At 39.0% G+C, this 18,543-nt stretch overlaps 1 protein-coding gene across 1 annotated transcript in view; it reads left to right on the forward strand.

The window, feature by feature from the left end:
• LOC120801336 (inactive dipeptidyl peptidase 10-like) overlaps positions 1-18,543 on the forward strand; it is a 201,847-nt gene that overhangs the window by 32,238 nt on the left and 151,066 nt on the right. The window lies entirely within an intron of this gene.

Raw genomic sequence — 18,543 nt, forward strand, 5'->3', positions numbered from 1 at the left:
CGGGAAGTCTGATCACCCTAGTGTAACCGACAATATGGAGTCAGTTTGCTGACACGACTGCTCTACTTTTCTACACCATGTTTTAGCATCAAGCATTATCATACAATTGTCAGGTGTTTAATAAAAGTTACATACTCATTTATGTGGAAAAACAAACTTCATGACAAACAAATTCTGGTCTTAAACTCAATTTTAGCCTAACATGTAAACTAGCTTTTTGTCCTTGTAGAGCAGAGTACCTCTGTACAGACAACTGCCTTCTTGCCAAATCAGTTTCTGGCTGGTTGTCAGTTCGGAATTACTACAAAACATACCCAGAATGCATATACATCAATCAGCCACAACACTAAAACTAGTTTCCGGTTTTAATGGTTTGGCTGTTAAATTGATTTGCCTTACACAAAAACTACCCTCTTCATATCAGACACACAAGGCGAAAAATGTTTCTCATCAAAGGTATTCACTGAAGACGCCTCAGTGTCTTATGTAGGGCAATGTCAGAGTTTTCGAAAATTGAGAAGAGCAAGGTGGAAGAAGAAGCAGTATGAAACCACAATCTGAGTTATTAAAGCCAAGGGTGGCAGCGCTAGAGACAGCAGGAGAGACTCAAATCCAAGAAGAAAGGACGAGAAAATGTCACGCTGCACAATAAAAAATAATAGGAAATCTCTCATGTAGTCATGGAATCACCCTGTGTGCTTTAAGGTCACACCTTGAGTTTGGTTTTGTCTCCAGGCCTACATGGGGTCCAACACACACACACACACACACACACACACACACACACACACACACACACACACACACACACACACACACACACACACACACACACACACGTTACTGCTGTTTTCAGTTCACACTGTCAGTATGGAGGATTTACTGGCAGCAGCCCAGGGTAACTAGGCCACACAGAAACCCCTCCTCCTGGGTGCATCATCACTCTTACCAGTAACCACCAAAAATTCAATATCTGATGCTGTGACACAGCAAGATCGAGGGCTTTCCCGAATGTTTCCCCCTGCACACAGTAAGTGATCCAGCCCATCGGTATGGAAGAGAATGTTTGGAGTCAAAATGTGGAGGTAGTGTGGTGAATGAAAATAGTTATGCTCCCCTCTTGAGTTTAAAGTGCAGGCATCACTGGTTGGATGTTCACATGACCCCTTAGATTGCACCTCAAAGACAAGATGAAGACAATCCATCCAGCGGGCTTTCATGTGTCTTTCACTGAGGAGAGGCTTCCATCTGGTCACTCTGCCATAAAGCCCAGATCGGTGGAGTGCTGCAGTGATGGTTGTCCTTCGTGAAGTTTCTCCCATCTTCGCAGAGGATCTCTGGAGCCCAGCCAGTGTGACCCTCAGACCCAAACGTCTTCCACTGATGAATTACAGAGGCCACTGTTCTCTTGGGAACCTCCAATGCAGCAGAATTTTTTTGTAACCTTCCTCAGATCTGCACCTCGACACAATCCTGTCTCTGAGCTCTGCAGGCAGTTCCTTCAACCTCATGGTTTGGTTTTTGCTCTGATATGCATTGCCATCTGTGAGACCTTATATAGACAGGTGTGTGCCTTTCCAAATCATGTCCACACAATTGAATTTACCACAGGTGGACTCCAATCAAGGTGTAGAAACATCTCAAAGATGATCGACAGAAATGGGAGGCACCTGAGCTAAATTTCAAGTGTCACAGCAAAGGGTCTGAATACTCATGTCAATATAATATTTCAGTTTTTCCTCTAAATAAATTTGGAAAAATTTCTTAAATTCAGTTTTTGCTCTGTCATTATGGGGATTTTAGTGTAGATTGATGATGGAAAAAATGCATTTAAACGATTTTAGCATAAGACTGCAACATAACAACATGTTACAAAAGTGAAGTGGTCTGAATACTTTGTGAATGTGCTGTATATAAGACTGTCTTTCAAAATGAGTACCTACTGTATATACACTTTATATATATACACACTCTATATACAGCTTTGACATATCAGTATATTCAGTGAGAACAACACTGACATTAAGACAGTAAAACAGCGGGGACCCCTCTGCGTAATAAATCACACAGAATATGAATACATAAGAATGCTCTGAGGCTATTGTGATGCATAGATGTGCATAATTACACAACACAGGGTTTTTCTCTGAGAGGCGCTACTTTGTCTTGAAAAATTGTCCCTCCTTTTGACATAAACTAGGGGGCTTTAGCAAGACACCCCCACATATTCTGCGAGTGATGGGAAGATCTGTGTTTTAAATGCAAAGACTCTAAAGAATATGAATAAGGCTGATTATTATGTGTATTGTGTGTTTTTATTGTCATCGAATCCTATGAAAAGAGCAAAACCAACAATGAATGTACCTTACTAACAAGTATTACCAGTGTATCCAAAGCCTGGTACATCTTATTCCCCTGTGCCATAGTGCTCCACTGTTGTTCAAAAACTATTAGAAACACATCAGTGAGCCACAGTGTTGCACTGGGTGACATTTTTCTTGATTACCATGAACACACACACACACACACTGTAGTTTATTTTGACTCCATCCTACATACACCGTCCTGTTGATGGAAATACTCACTAGAGCTCTGAATGTGTATTAATCCGCAGCTGAAATTATTTCCAAACAAATACTCAATACTCAATTTTAAATATTTATGTCTTCAATTGGAACAAATTGTAGAGCAGCTTATCCGTACAAGACAAAGCAATGTTTATAGAATGGGTTCCCTTTTTTTTTTTTTTTTTAACTCAAGCACAATGACGCGGCAAAGCAATACACAATGCCACTGGTTTCGCATTATTCCCTGATCTATGGGTGATGGTAAAGAGCCAAGACACTTAGCATTGTGCCAAGAAAAGGCTGGGAAGAAAAAGACTCCTGGCTATTAACACTGATTTAAAGAAAACTGGCTCCAGTGTCCAAAAAATCAGCTTTGTAAATGTTTTATGAGAAAAAAAGCATTCAGCACATTTATATACTGCAAGAATACAGTCAAGAGACACTGAATGCAAATGTTGGCCATAGACTTATGATGTGTTACATTTCAACTAACATTCACAGAGGATGTTATAACTCCACCTTTGCACTGTAATCCTGTTACTCCATGTACTTCCACCCATATTGCCAAGTGAAGTCTTTGTGTTGTTGTGATGACACCCTCAAACATATAATAGAATGAAGGAGAAGTTAGAGTCAGAATTTGTCAATGGAAATAATATGGACTTTAGTACAACAATTCTGTCCTAGGTGTTTTCTAAACGCAGTGCAGAATAGCCACCCATGATTTTCACATTTAGGACAACGTAACAAATTAATGAATCTCTAAAAATGGAAATATAAAAGATTATAATATAAGAAAAAATTGAGAAAAAAAAGATGGATCAAATAAGGGAGAAATAATGGGAACGCTCGAGAGGAAGGTGTAGGCATGAAAGCCTTGGCTTGCAGCATAGCAGTGGTCTAATGGACACATGTCCAATGTTATGTGTTCCTGCAGAGTAATGGTGTTATTGTGTTAAACATTGTGCTCTATAATGTTTCCACAGTCCACCAGTTGTTGTACAGTTAGTACTGTTGTGTGTACTAATGCTGATATTCTTTCCAGTGTGAGTTGGTTAAGTTGCTGTACTGATGGAATGCCTGTAGCTACCGATAAAACCGCTCTTCAAGGTGAGATCTACTGTACTGGCTCCACTGTTGTTAGCAAATCAGGATCTAAAAAACCTGATAATGTGTGAAAATTTTTTTTCTGAAAAATGGCTCTCGTGAGAACTGTATATTTTTGTGTTATGCCCTAGCTTTCCCAAACATCTGGTGAAGATATTGCTGTATGAAGCACCAAGCCTTGTGCAAACTGTATCCTGAATTCTGAGCAAAAACCAGTCTACTTCCAGTTTGCTTGAAGGCAAAGACTGGTACATACAAGCATACATAAGATGTAGCCCATTGTATATAAAATAGTCTAAAATTCGATTGGTGCATAGTCTGAGAAAGTCTGCAGTGGTCAGCAGGGATATACTATGTACAGTGAGCAAGGCATTCAAATACTGTATATCAAAAATGACCAGACAGTCTAGGGGGGAGCCTTATTGATTTATTCATCAAAGAGAAGTTTTACTGATTTTCAGAGCTTGGCAGATGATAGGATCAGACACCAGTGCCAAAAAAATACCTTTACTAGCCACTCTCCTGCAATTTCAGCTCAAAACATAGGGGCTGGACCAGTTCATTTCATTGTGGGGACGGAGAGATGGCATGTGTACGGACAGGAGTGTTTTGGAAAGGATGTCTATGAGTGTGCATGTGTGTAGTTTGTGTCTGGGTGACAAGGTGGTGAAAAAGCTGTTTCCGGGACTCTCAACAGCAAGACTACATTTTCAGTGTTTGCAAACTCTAGACATTTTAGCTCCTAGGTTCTTAATTATTATAAGGATAGTTTATCATCTTGGGAAGTTCGCTTAATCGCTTTCTTGTTAAGAAATAAATGACAACATTGCTACCACTTTATGTCTGTATATTTATCCCGCCAGCCAGCAGCCAGTTAGTCAGTTAGCAAAGAGACTGGAAACAGCTAGCCTAGCTCTGTTTGAAGGTAAAAACCCCAACTATCTGGAAATCATGGGAATAGTCCGGCAGATAACCCCTGGAAAACCACACCGTAATATGTTTATACTTCAGTTTTTGTATGGATTAAAAAAAGGTAATCTTAAGTGTTATTCAGTCATTGAGCTTTAGATTTGCTGGTAGGCGGATATTGTTGTCTTTGGACAGAGCCTGGGTAACTGTTACCCCATGTTTCCAGTCTTTATGCTAAGCTAAGCTAGGCTAAACTAAGTTTAGCAGGTGCTACTGTAGCTTCATACTGTCAATACTCTACAGACATGAGAGTGGTATTGATCTTCTATTTACCAGAATGTCAAGAAGAAGAATTACATCTTTATTCTTCTGTATTGCTCCAAATATTGACGAGTGGAGAAGCTCTTTCCCAAAGGAATACACATTGCTGTGTACACATGTACTGTATATGCTTGTATACTTACTTCCCCCCTTACTAGAGTTCATCTGTTTGAAATTCTCAGCTTGTATTACAGTAACCATCAAAGGACAGGCGTTGTTTGTGGCTGTGGAGGAATTAATTACACCAGAAGTGGTTAGCCACCCACAGCAGCGGGAGCCAATCAGGTCTGATTGGAGCAATCTGTTCAGCATCTCTGTCTGACCTGTGCAGAATGCTACCTCATCAGATATGGACATTGTTATGCTGTTCATTGATAGCCTGGTCAACGAAACGGAATTAAAATCTACTTGAGAAAGGAAAAATAAAATACCCATCCAGATAGTCTGCAATTCTTCTGGCTATTTGAAATGTTTCAGTAAACAAAACTTCTCAAGCAAGTTTTGAAAGGTAGGAAGAATTGCTTTGAACTGTGTCCACCAGCTTCCAGTAATGTATTTCTTATCACAATTCTAGTGGCTGTACTGCGCCATGGCACAGGTTTGTTATTAGATGCACAATGCAGCTTTTAGGGATAATTTAATTTTTTCTTCAGATAAGAGATAATACTTCTTAGGCCTGAGAAAAGTTTGTACCCTGGGTGAATAAATGCATCTTTTGGTTCCACAGTAACGAGTACAGAAACCTTGCAGAACTGGAGGTCATTATTATCTGAATTAAGTCTTAGTCACATTTGTCAGCCATATGTAGGCATATTGTTTCATGTCAAAACAAAAAGGTTTTTGTATTGCTTTTTTTGAGCTATCTCTCGCGAATTCTTAATCTGTTTAAATGGGCAAGAATAGTGAAATTGTTAAGAAAGATAAGTCATTACTATACAAGTCATTGTGACTCATTGTGGTTTTGATGTTTCTTTTTATTTTCTCCCATTTTGGAACTTTTATTTTTATTTTACAGAGATTGTGTTTAATAAGTTAAATTGATTAGTATTACAACACCTTTAACCATTTTTAAAAAACAATTTTATATATACATAAATATATATATATATCATATATATAATTAATATCTTTATGTATACAATGGATCACATGATCTTTTGCATGTGAAAGGGGTCACTTATAATGTTGAAATCAAAAAGGATTATCACCTGATTTTCTACAGTTCCTGTCAGACCTGTGGAGCTGTATAGCATCCTTCAGCTCATTGTTTAGCAGTCTGGCTGCAACTTTTCTGTTTTGGTTCACTGTCACTGCCCATATGGTGCCATTTTCAGCAGTAGCAGGCAACTGTTTTCTGTGACAAAGCTCTGTATTCTATCAGCCCAGCACCAAACAACAGACACAGTTTAAGACTTGCTGTTGAATAAAGTGGAGCATACTTCCCTCAGGAGTTTGTAGAGACCATAACAAAAGTAAAAACAGATTTTTAGTGGACGTACATTCATCAATTGGTCAGAAATACATCCAAATAAATGCTAAATTTGGCTTCAGTAGTAAACAGGCAATTGCTTGCTTGGACATGGTTAAAAAACACTGTTATTGCAGATTTAGGTAGGACAGAAAGCAGCTTGTGAAGAGTGGAACTGATCCAAGCAGAGCTAACACCTTTTTGGCAGTGGACGATGAGGAAAGCAATTCTTTGCATTTTGACCAGCAACAATGGCAAGAGTTGTTTTACATTTACATATTCCCATCATGAAGGTTTGTTCTCTGAAGCGCATAATCCGGCATGAAAGTTTGTACGAATCTAACTACTTCAAATCATTTTGAACATTTTGCATTTGGTGTAACGAAATGATCCTGGCTCAAAGGTTTGGTGCGCTCCATCCTCTGCCTCAACATTAGAGCCAGTGGTGGCTCAAGTGATGCTGCTATGGTTACTGTCCTCACTGTGTCTGACCTCACAAAGCTCATTTGAATTGTATAAGCCACATTTAGAATTTTTTGCAATATAAACTATTACTCTTTTAAATTAATATTTTCAAAAAAATTTTTTCAAAACATTCTAAACCTATAACAATATGATCACTATGATCACTTAGTTTCTGGATCAGTAACATTTGCAAGCAGGCATGGTGGATTAAAAAACCACATATACAGGTTCAGCACCACACAAAGTCACATAACCACAGTACTTGAGCCAATCCCCCAGTTGACGTTTCCCAGTGAAACCAAGACACACCAGTTTATGGTGCCGCTACAGCCTTTGTCTGTCCCCCCCAGGATACAAAAAACATATTATTTGAATTGATCATAATGCCCAACTTGTTGGAAGCATAGTCTCTACCAGAGAATCAACCTACCAGCTATCACAAGAACAATAAGCATCCAAGCAGACAAACTGAAACTACCAGCATAGGAAAATGGATTTGGACAGTATATACTAACAGCACCCTCTTAAAGTAAGACCCATGTGATGCTGGATTACAAAAAATTGCTTTCCTTTGCCAAACATTTTAGTCTCCAGTGCACTACAACAGCAGTTAGACTAAAAACCACAGAGAATGTTTTGAAACCAGCACTCTCTTCATTTAATCTTCTTACTCCCTAACCGGATTCCCCTTCATCTTCTTTGCTGTCAGTGGCCGGGGGAATCTAATTCATGAGAGGTCGATGACAGAATGGGGCCTGTGGTCCTGTTAAAAGGCTCCTGTGCTTTTGCCAATGTAGAGAGATTACTGTGCAGTTAAAGCTGGACATCAAAGGATGACTGCAACAGGGAATTTATTAGAGTGGAGTTACTGGAGTTGATATGAGCTTGACGGAAAGTTCTGTTTTTCTGTGTGACTACTAAAAAAACTTCAGAAAACGGGATTTTAACACAATTAAATGACCATTGCAACAAAAGGCAGCCATATCCACGTTGCATGTTGATTGGATATTACTGATTTGTCAGCCTTGTAAGCTATATGTGCATCATATCCCTCATGTTATTTTTAGCATGTGATCAATGATGTCAGTATATTTGGGCTTTTTGCAGATGTAACTTTGGTCATGTTTCTTTGAAAACTTCAATGTCAAATTGTGAATTGATGTTTGAGCCACCAACGATCTTTGTAACATTACTAATTCAACCCAATTACAAACATACACCGATCTGCCACAACAGTAAAACTGGTAACTTGTTTTAATGTTTTAGAAATTACAGCCATTATTATACATAGTCCCTCATTTTCAGGTGCCCAAAAATCATTGGACAAACGAATATAAGTATAAATAAGGATAACAAAAGGAGAGAATTCTGCGATCATCCACTTTAGTTGTCTTCCGTGGTCTTCCAGGCCTTTCGGTGTTGCTGAGCTTGCCAGTGCATTCCTTCTTTCTAAGAATGTACCAAATTGTTGATTTGACAGAGACTTTAGGAGTGCCTAAAGTTTCAGTTTTCTCTGTCATTTGCATCGACACCTACTTGGACCACATATTGAGAGTTCCCATGAACAGCTACCAATTGCAAATTCGACACTTGGAATCAACTCCAGACCTTTTAACTGCTTAATTTGATATGAAATAATGAGGGAAAAGGCCACACCTGACCATGAAATGGATTGTAAGTCAATTGTCCAATTACTTTTGAGCCTCTCCATGACTGTAATTCCTAAAAGGTTTAGTTGGTTTGTTTAGGTAGTTTTGTTAAACTTGTAAAATTGTTGAATTTGTTAAAACACTGTAGTCTCTACGTGGAAGTTGAGCTGAAGCTGAAATAACCCCAATGATAACATCAAGGTTGTTATCTCAGACTTCAGAAAGCTTCCTTCAGAGCCACAGAAGACATTACACAACTGTTTTCACAGGGTGAATAGAACTTGCTGTGATGAGTAAAATGACCTATATGTATAAAGTTATTTAAGTTCCAAAATACCTTTCTGTGATTTTCTCTACCTCTTGTATAAACACAGTAAATGCCAGACAGAAAATGCCAGCTCATTTTCATTTCATCATTGCTAGCTTCATGCTGCAACCTCTAGCACAAAAGAGCAGAAAAACCTCAGTCGCATAAATGCACTATGTCGCTTTTCTGGCATCAGACAATTTGCTTTGGTCAATTTATGATTCATATTTTGCTGCTATTGACCCAACTCCAGAGAGGAGCGGCTGGGTTGCCCACAACAGCGATTTCCCCCCTGCAACATGAGCAACCCCTTGCCCAGGCACGAAATTGACCTTGGCCTGCAGGGTTGGTGCTGAGATAAGCCCAAACAGGCGCGATAAAAACTTGATTCCCCCAGCACCCGTGGACTGAGTGGTGAAAGAGCAACCTCAGAGCCATGACGTCAGAGAAGTTTTATTATCCCCTTGCTGCAAGCAGGGAAAGACATGCAGAGAGTCTGAAAACAGCTCGCCTGCCCACCTGTCTGCCAGTACCCTTGTTTGGTGTATTAAAATTCATGAGCTAGGTTTGTTTGAATGCCAAGGTTTATGGCAGCGTTATCCCTCTGCATAGGTCCTTGGGGATGAACACTGGGAGAGATTAGAGAAGGATTGTGGAAAGAGATATGGAATCAAGAGGGGAAGAGATTGAGAGAGAGAGAGATATGGAAGATATGAGGAGATAAGGGAAGAATGGAGGAAAGGGGAGTTAAAGATAATGGATGGAAGTAGGAATCTCAACCCTATTGCCAGGCAGAATGTTGATTGGATATATCATCAAAACCCCAGATAACATTCGATGTTTGTAAAATTAGTTTTTTCTACAATATCTGCACATGGCAAGTACAGTGTGTTAAAGGTAAGTGGAGGATTGTGGCTGATTGATTGTTTAAAAAAAAATTTACTGTGTGTTCAGGCTGAGCTCAAGGCAAATTTTAGTGGTAGCAAGATTGTATACAAATCAGTGGGAAGACAGTGGGCAAACCGCCATTCACATGGTGCATTCATCTCTGGCCAGCATACAGGTGACATCTGTACAGTCAGTACACTGGCTTTTTGGAGTGAATAAACACATAGGGTCCAGTTGTCAAATTTTTACATGATGACGTGAGGTAAAAATTCACTTTGCTTTCTGTCTGAACACAGTTTTTACAGCAATGCCAGTGGCTCTGTGAAGTTGTAGAGAGGCACAGTCAGCCTGCTGATATACTCACAATGTCAGTGCTAACGTGCTAATATTTAGGAGGTATAATATGCACCGTGTTAACCATCTTAGTTTACTGTGTTAGCGTGCTAACATTTGCTAATTGGCACGTTTAGTACAGCTGATGGCAATGTCATTAGTTTTGGTCATTAACCAAAGTAACTGAAAAATGGAAATTATGATCTGATGGTTCCACTGGAGGAGAGTATGGGGATTACCAAATGATGCAATTGATGTTCAACAGTCCACAAATGTCTGAACCAAATTTCATGGCAATCCATCTAATACCTGTCAATATATTTCACCAAAAAAAAAAAAAATGTCAACCCTAATGGTGATGCTTGAGGAGAAGTCAGGGGATCACCAAAGTCAGTAAGATATCATCTGGGGACCAATATTGTCTGCACAAAAGTTTGTGCCATTCCATCCAGATAATGAGATATTTCACTGGATAAGTAAAAATGTCGGCCTGCTGATAGCAAAAGTAAGGGGATCAGTAAATTCAGTAGGATTCACCGTCTGGGGACATATGCTTCTGGGCATATGTGTACCAAATTCAAAGTGGTGGCAAGGGCTGATCGACCTACATTGCCATCCATAGAGCCATGCTGCCACTGTGGCAAAAACTGCAAACATTTTTGTGGCTCTGTCAGTGTAGAAAACTTGGGTCTTCTCCACCATCCACCACCCAGACCTCCATACCCCTACTTTCGCCTCACTACATTAATACATTACTTCATGCATTGGCACTGGATGTACATAAGTCCTGTGGAATCATTCAGTACAATTGATGACAGTAATTCTTATGGATATTGGATGACAAATATTCTGAGCAAGGATGAAAGGAAATTTGCAGTGACACAAACATTGAGACTGATAAAGGAAGAGAGACATAAGGAGCCAAAGAAGTTGAAGGTGGCATAAAGCAAAGAAGTAGTAACAAGTGGCAGAAACAAAATGAAGTGCTTGAATAAAACTGAAGAGGTTTGAAGTACAGGGAGCAAAGGCAATGTTATAAATAACAAAAGAACATGGGGGGCTTTCAGAGAGTAAAAGGTTTGCCTGGTAGAGAAAAACACTGACCAAAAGCAGGTTGTTGACAGTTAAAAATCTGGCAACTAAGATGTGTACTGTGATTGATAGGAGAAAAGTGTGCATGACTGAATGAGGGGGAAGTGAGGTGTGCAAATAAGGAGAGAGGGATGGAGTGACTGACTGAGTGGGAGACTGACAGACTGAGAAGGCGAGGCACTGACTGAATAAGGGAATGGGACACGGCTGACTGACAGACAGAGAGAGAAAGTGAACAAGGGAGAGATTGGGTGACAGTCTCACTTAGTGTGACAGTGGATGGAATAAGAATCCCAGGAATGTGTTGGAACAAGAGGCACGCCTTGTAAAGACACAGGGGGGCAGTGTTGCATTGAACACATACAGTACATGGCTCTGCAATTGTTTGTGATGAAGCCATGGCGGTCTTTACAGCTAAGGGGCTTTGGGCAGGCTATTATTTCAAAAGGTTCAAATGAAAGGACTGTAAATAAACAATTAATAAATGGTTCACATTTCACTAAATAACATAAAATACTAATAACAAAATAACGCGTGTGTTTGCGTATGTATCTTGTATATGTATAATGTAGTTGTATGTATATATAAATATATATATATATATATATATATATATATATATACATATATATATCCTCTTGGTGGTTGTGCCATTCTTGGAGGCCACACTTCCTCAACTGCATTTCATCTTTGAAGCAGCGACTCTGTTCTGCTGATCAGATGACAATGCTCTAAGTGGAACCCCAGAAGATATATATGTATATATGTGTGTGTATATTTTATATGTATAATGTAGTTCTATGTATATATCTATTTACATATACATGTATACAGTTTGTCAAATTATTGAAATTAAATTTTGAGTGAGTTTTGAACACATTTATAGACAGCATCCAGCACATTTATAGTAGATTAAAAAGCATATTAAAACAGATTTAAACTTACAACTATTGGATGGATTGTCATGTAAGCCCTTCACTTTTCATATAGCGCCATCATCAGGTCAAAATTTCAATTTCTCCAATATTTTGGTTAATGACTAATGACATTCCAATTAGCCTCAGCTGGGCTTTGTGTTTAGTGCTAATTAGCACAACTTAGCATTCATTTTAAACTAAGATGGCGAACAGGTAAACATTATACCTGCTTATATCAGCATGTTAAGATTGTCATTCGCATACTAACAATAGCATTTAGCTCAAAGCACCACTGTGCCTAAATACAGTCTCACAGAGCTGCTAACATGGCTTTAGACTGTCTTATACACAAGTATTAGGAAGTTATGATTGTTAACAAATACATTATTAAACAACTAAAATGCCCTTATATTTGCTTACAACAGAAGTACAGTTTGTTATAAACAGTTTATTAAGTGTTTATACTGCTTATAAATGCTAAATAGGTGGGTTTAAGTGAAGTGTTACAAGGTATGTTTCAATTTTTCCATCATGTAGAACAATAAAAAAAAAATACAGAAAAATACAGCCAAGAGTCTCTGAGAAAAGTGCATTTTTTTCTAGGCCAAAAACATTTTAGGACCCTGCCTATCAACTTGAGCCTCCTTAAGAACACCTGAAGTAGAGCAACATCCAATTTTAGTGTGAAGAGAACTACCTTCTATTGTATTGCTCAAAATGATTTACCTTGACAGACTTATTGCAACATTTGAAAAGCATGAATACATTTACTGGAAGCTAGATGTCCTCTTGGTGGTTGTGCCATTCTTGGAGGCCACGCTTCCTCAACTGCATTTCATCTTTGAAGCAGCGACTCTGTTCTGCTGATCAGATGACAATGCCTTAAGTGGACCCCCAGAAGACAATGACAAAGAGCTGCTGATTAGGAACCGGAGCAAGAGCCGCTATATGGAAGTCATGAATTGCAGCGATATCCCATAGAAAGTGTGAACAACAGTAAACCTACTCTGCACTGTGATTTGCTTTATCCATAAAGCATGCGAAGTCTTGTTGGAGGAGAGAGAACGGAGCAAAAGTTCCCAGGGACATATGTTACAGACTAGATTCATGAATATATGTTTCATGTATAATAGTGCTGGACATTCAGTTCAATATTCCATTTTGTTTCAATGTGGCCAGTTTGTTGGGAACCTCCCCTTGACACAGCCCCTTGACAGCCCCTTAGAATAGCAGTGAAGTTATGTAAGTAAATGCTACAGACTTGTTCAGTTGGTTATAAATGATCTGTCACTGTTCTATCTTAAAATGGGTGAGAATAAGAAAAGATGTCTTCATGGGATTCAAAATCCCTCTTTTAAATTGCAGTATATACTGTAGCTTTGTTTTGTCAGTGACATTTCCAGCAGTCACAGTCATCTAGGAGGGAATTGTAGTTCAGCTGAAAATAAGGACACGGCCACTTACATGAGCTCCAGAAACTGCAGTGCCTATTCCACTGACGTTGCAGAAATTCTGACCATTTCAAGTCTATTGTAAGGCAATACTCACATTCTGTATGTATGCCAAGAGAATTCCGAGTTGCTGTAATCATTCCTTCTCTCTATACTGGCAATGAAGTGATCCCCTACTAATGAGACGATACTTACAAGGGGATTTATGGCCTTTACTTGTAGCCAAGCTGACAACAGGGCATGGTTACTACGGAGATATCAAGTGGAGATGGCAAAAACTGTAATTGGTCAGCATGGGCTGCTTGTGTTTTCTACATTTTTCTGATGCCAATGTTCAGGAAGTTCTAAAAAGGCTCAGGTTTTTTTTGTTTGACGACACACATCTTGCAAAGCCATCTTCACTGCAAAGCTTCTGCTAACCGCAATGGGCATTCCCTGTCAGAATGAAGGAAATAACTTAAACAAAGCAGCTGCATGGCAGCAGGTGCCTACTCAGTAATGAGAAGGGGAAACCTTCCCACCATCGCTTTACATCACAAAATGAAAATTAATTAATTACTCTTTGAAATATAATTAAAGTACAGTCATTTACAATGTATCTGTGTTGCTGTGGTGTTATCAACTGGTGAAATCTGATGCTCAATTATAAATCAAAATCTACCACACATGTATCTGTGGTGGGATAGCCATCCTTGCCTGAAGTATAATAGACTATGATAGCCTTAAGTATTAATTTGCCTTGAGAAACTAAGTGTAGGGTTATTGCCAGTGTAGTAGCCCGGTGACATTCCTACATGCAACTACCAAGACGTAGTGAATTAGCGAGGAAATGCTGCCCATAGAAACAAAATAGAGGTATTTAGTACTAAACAGACCATTTTTTTGGAAGATACTCAATTGATTTGTCCAGCTCAGACTGTTGAGGCCTCATGTTAACCTTCAGCTGAACATTTTTGGGAATCAAAATGTTCCCTAGGTTTGACAATGTAGTAACGCCAGCAAAGGATCACTTTTTGGCCAGTATGGAGGAGTAAAATGATTACAGTGACCGGACTATTTAATATTGGTTCCAAAAACCAACACCGGTCTTCCATGTCAAAGCCTGTGTTTTGTTGACCCATCCATCCACCCCAATCTTGTTCCTAACGTGGACTTTGTCGTTCTTTAGACTATACCGGACTTCCTCCTTTGCTCCTGTCCTAATTATCCTGGCCGTTAGAGGTTGCCTAACAATAAAACGTAACTATGGGTCATTATAAGCTGCTGGCACAGATGACCTATGCACTTGTTTTTTTTACGAGAGGACAGTTTTTAATATACACCAATCAGCCACAACATGAAAACCATTTGCTGGTTTTCATTAAATCCGGTAGCTGGTTTTAATGTTGTGGCTGATGGATGTACATATGACATTTGAGGTTTGTACAGTAAGGTGTGTTCAGACTGAAAGCAAAGCAAATTCTTGCCTTGCATCATTTGAATGTGACCACTGGACCATTTATGCAGCTAATGAAACAGCTAATGTACAAATTGTACTGACATTGAACAAATTTATGTCTATTCACACCCACACACCTTTCCATTCACTTTGTATGTGATTGTGCAGCTTATAAAACTTGCTTTGCATTGTTAGAACACACCTTAAGACAGACTTTAAAAGAACCTATCCTAGAAAGGGTGTTCTTGTAATTGTGGTTAAAACCAGTTCTGGTGCTGTACTGTTTGAGTAATTAAAGTTACAACACATATTTTTATACCTACTTTTGGGTCATAAACTAAATACTGAGAAGTTTTATGTGGGTCGATAGTTCTGGCTTTGCAATCCTCTACTACGGATTAGATGTCCTGTTTTACAGTTGTGGTAATAAGAAAAGGCTTACATGGCACTTCCCCAGGGGTTTTGTCCCCAGAATATTTCTCTCAAGGCTCTTAAACACACAATTAATTGCTCTGATGACTGGTTGTTCCTTTCACCTTCCATCCCGGTTCTTTCTTTCCTCTTGTACTTAACAATGTCTCCTTCTCCCCTACCTTTGTACTGCCTTTCCTCTGTTTGGGCACTATGTGATGAGGACATGAGTCTATTTTAAGATAGCCCACACCAGATCAAACACTCATGGGTCACTCTTTCTTTAAATCAGTCTCACTGTGGTACTTCTCCAATTTCTGCGTTAATTATAGGGACAATATAAAAGCTTTGCACAAAACTTGAAAATTCTTATTCATAACTTGACACCTAAATATATTGTTTTGTTCCTTTATATATGTGGCATTTGTTGGAAACCAAACTAAAAGATTTTGATTTCCCAGTGAATAGATATTTTTAGGGCTGGTCCAATCCCCAGTTAAAACAGTTAAAAAAGTTTTTGGTGAGATCAGTTCGTTTTAAAGGATTTACCATAAGTGTTCTCACTTGCAGGGGAATGGTAAATCCATACAATTTTCTTTGTTACAACTTCAATTTGGTTGAACTTTGACAGGCAAATTAGTGCTGTTGACTAATTGTAAACAGTCATGATCAGACTGACATTTGAGGGACTGGACAGCGGGAGAGTCAAAAATGGAGGAAGCCATTGTAGCTTATAGCTGTGTGTCACCCTCCTGTTTAACGGAACCTGTTCTGTCAGAGTGTAAACTGCTCTACAAAAGAGAAATGATTTACAGACAGTTGTGAGACAGGAGTCAATGGACAGTTGTCAGTTAGCGAGCTTGTCAGCTGGGTCACTAACTACCGCTGTCAAAATTGGCCAAAAATCACATCTGAGTATTCCTTCTAAAAAAACACATCGGTTTTAACCATTCGAATATCTATTGTTGTGCATTATGTCCATAAGAGGGTAAACCAATACAATGAGCGACATAAATACTTGGGTGCATATTTTCGCAATGTGTGCTCAGGTTGCTAGTGCTGGAATGGTAGGCTAACTCTAGCTTACATAGCTTGCATACAACTTTAACTCAAGGTTCTACAATTTTTTAGATTGCTCCGAGTGAAAATACTGCGGCCAAGTTGGGTTGTGAACTCTCTGCTATCATTACAACACGGTTGGTGTTGAATTATTCACTTGTTTCAGTTTGACCTACATTTCATTTTCAATCAATGAAGGTAGTTAAGTTATGTGACTCTGTCTGTCTTGCAGTGCCTTCAGTGCAGTGGGCCAGACCCACGCAAGAACTTGTGAGGCAGACTGGTGGTAGTGCTGCTTTTTGAATATTAAGTCACAATCAAATGTTTTTTATTATTACTTTTTTCTTTACAATTCAATTATATAATCAAATTTATTGTATTCGTTGGCAGCCCTATCGCTAATGAGTCAATAAGTTCAAATACATGTAAATATGTCAATGGTACAAATACGTCTTGTGACTAAACTGTATGAACTGCCATTTGCAACCCAGCGAACTAGCCTTCTAACTGACAGCTAGTGAGCTCCCTAGATTCAAGAGGTTTTCTCTCCCCTCAGTAACTCCTTAATGATTAAATTATGCACATTCATGTGAACACGGAGGCGTATACAGCCCAGTACAGACAAAATAGAAAGGAACTTTGGGAGTTATTGGGATTGACTAGCACCAGCCTCCCTTGCTAGTGTGTTGGCAGTTAGCTCACCAGCTAGAGTAATTAACCCCTTAGTCCTGTGCATAGTCACTGCATCACCAAGCTATGGAACCACATATGTGCCGCTTTCTGATGCAACCAGGCCCTTCATTTTCCACACTGTCATGGAATGTGGAAAATACTATGTACTTAGTATGGCTGAAGTTTTGCTTCAAGTACCACCAAAGAAGTTAGTTATTGGACTGCATTACTCATAGAGCCTTAAAGAGGATAACCCAAAGTTGAGGTTTGTTACAAATTAACCAGTGCATCAGAAAATTGCTCTCCCTGTGCTCACTTTAATTTATAATAGGTACACCACTCCACACATTAGAGTTTTTTTAACCATTGAGTAAGTGATTCAGACATCTAAAATGTTATTTTCTCCGGAAATAGTTGAGTGATCACTTTATTTGCTTTAAACAAATTGGGACATCGTCCAGCTTGTCCTAACAGTTTGTAAAATCCTTTAGTTTGGCTTAAGTTCTGAGACTTGTGCACGTCTGAGCTGATCAGGTGATGGGAAAAGTTTCAAAAATCTGCTCCCCAATTAAAGATGAGCATAAAAGACAGAAGCACCCCAAAGGTGATGTGATTTAAATAACTCCTTTTAATAGGCAGTGGCTCAGAGGGGTTCAGTGGCAATTATCACTTGTGACCCACAGCAATTATCACCTGCTCCCAGCAGACAAAAGGCAATTTTCAACTAATTGAGTGCTAAACCACAGGAATTGTGAGAGCTTGACCTTTCAGTGGTGGTTTGGAAGAGGCACAGGCACATTTTTTGAGGCCAATAAGCCGCTCTGAAATTGTAACAGTCAGCTCTACCTTCCTGACCTTAATGATGTTATGAAAGCCTGGGGATAGAAACAAAACCCCAGGTTTATTCCTCATAGTACAGTGTACATCAGTTATTTAGCCAGTCCAATCTGATAGTGGCTTAAATAGCCTACTGGTTTCAGAAGCATTAGGTTGCGTTTTTGAATGTTGACTCAATCAAATGAAGATGGATGTTTGTCACCAGAGGTTGATACTCATCAATCCCCCGGAGTATAAAAACAGTACACCCATGCTGCATCAGTTTTTGCTAAGCAGATGACAGAAAATGTCACTGAAATACATATTATGCACACAAGTATTTTCTCCTATTAGTGATGCAGCTGATGTTATTGGAGACATCTGCTAAAACAAAGACTATTTAGTGCGTATAAAGTCCTGATTCAGGCTTTAGTGATACCTGAGTGAATCAGTTCATTTCAGAGAGAGATGAATTCTCTTAATGGAAAAATACTGATAATACAAATATACTGGTGGAAAATTGAAGTTCTCAGTTAATGTCAAGTGGTTATCAAAGAAACAACCTTTTTGACCTGAGGAAGATTGGATCAAAATGTTGCCCATATGTGAGGTTTGAAGTCACGTGCAAGTGTAACATTAGTGCTGTTTTCCAAAAACTTTGCTATTACATATG

Source organism: Xiphias gladius, chromosome 16 (assembly GCF_016859285.1).
Source record: "Xiphias gladius isolate SHS-SW01 ecotype Sanya breed wild chromosome 16, ASM1685928v1, whole genome shotgun sequence".
Taxonomy (NCBI): domain Eukaryota; kingdom Metazoa; phylum Chordata; class Actinopteri; order Istiophoriformes; family Xiphiidae; genus Xiphias; species Xiphias gladius.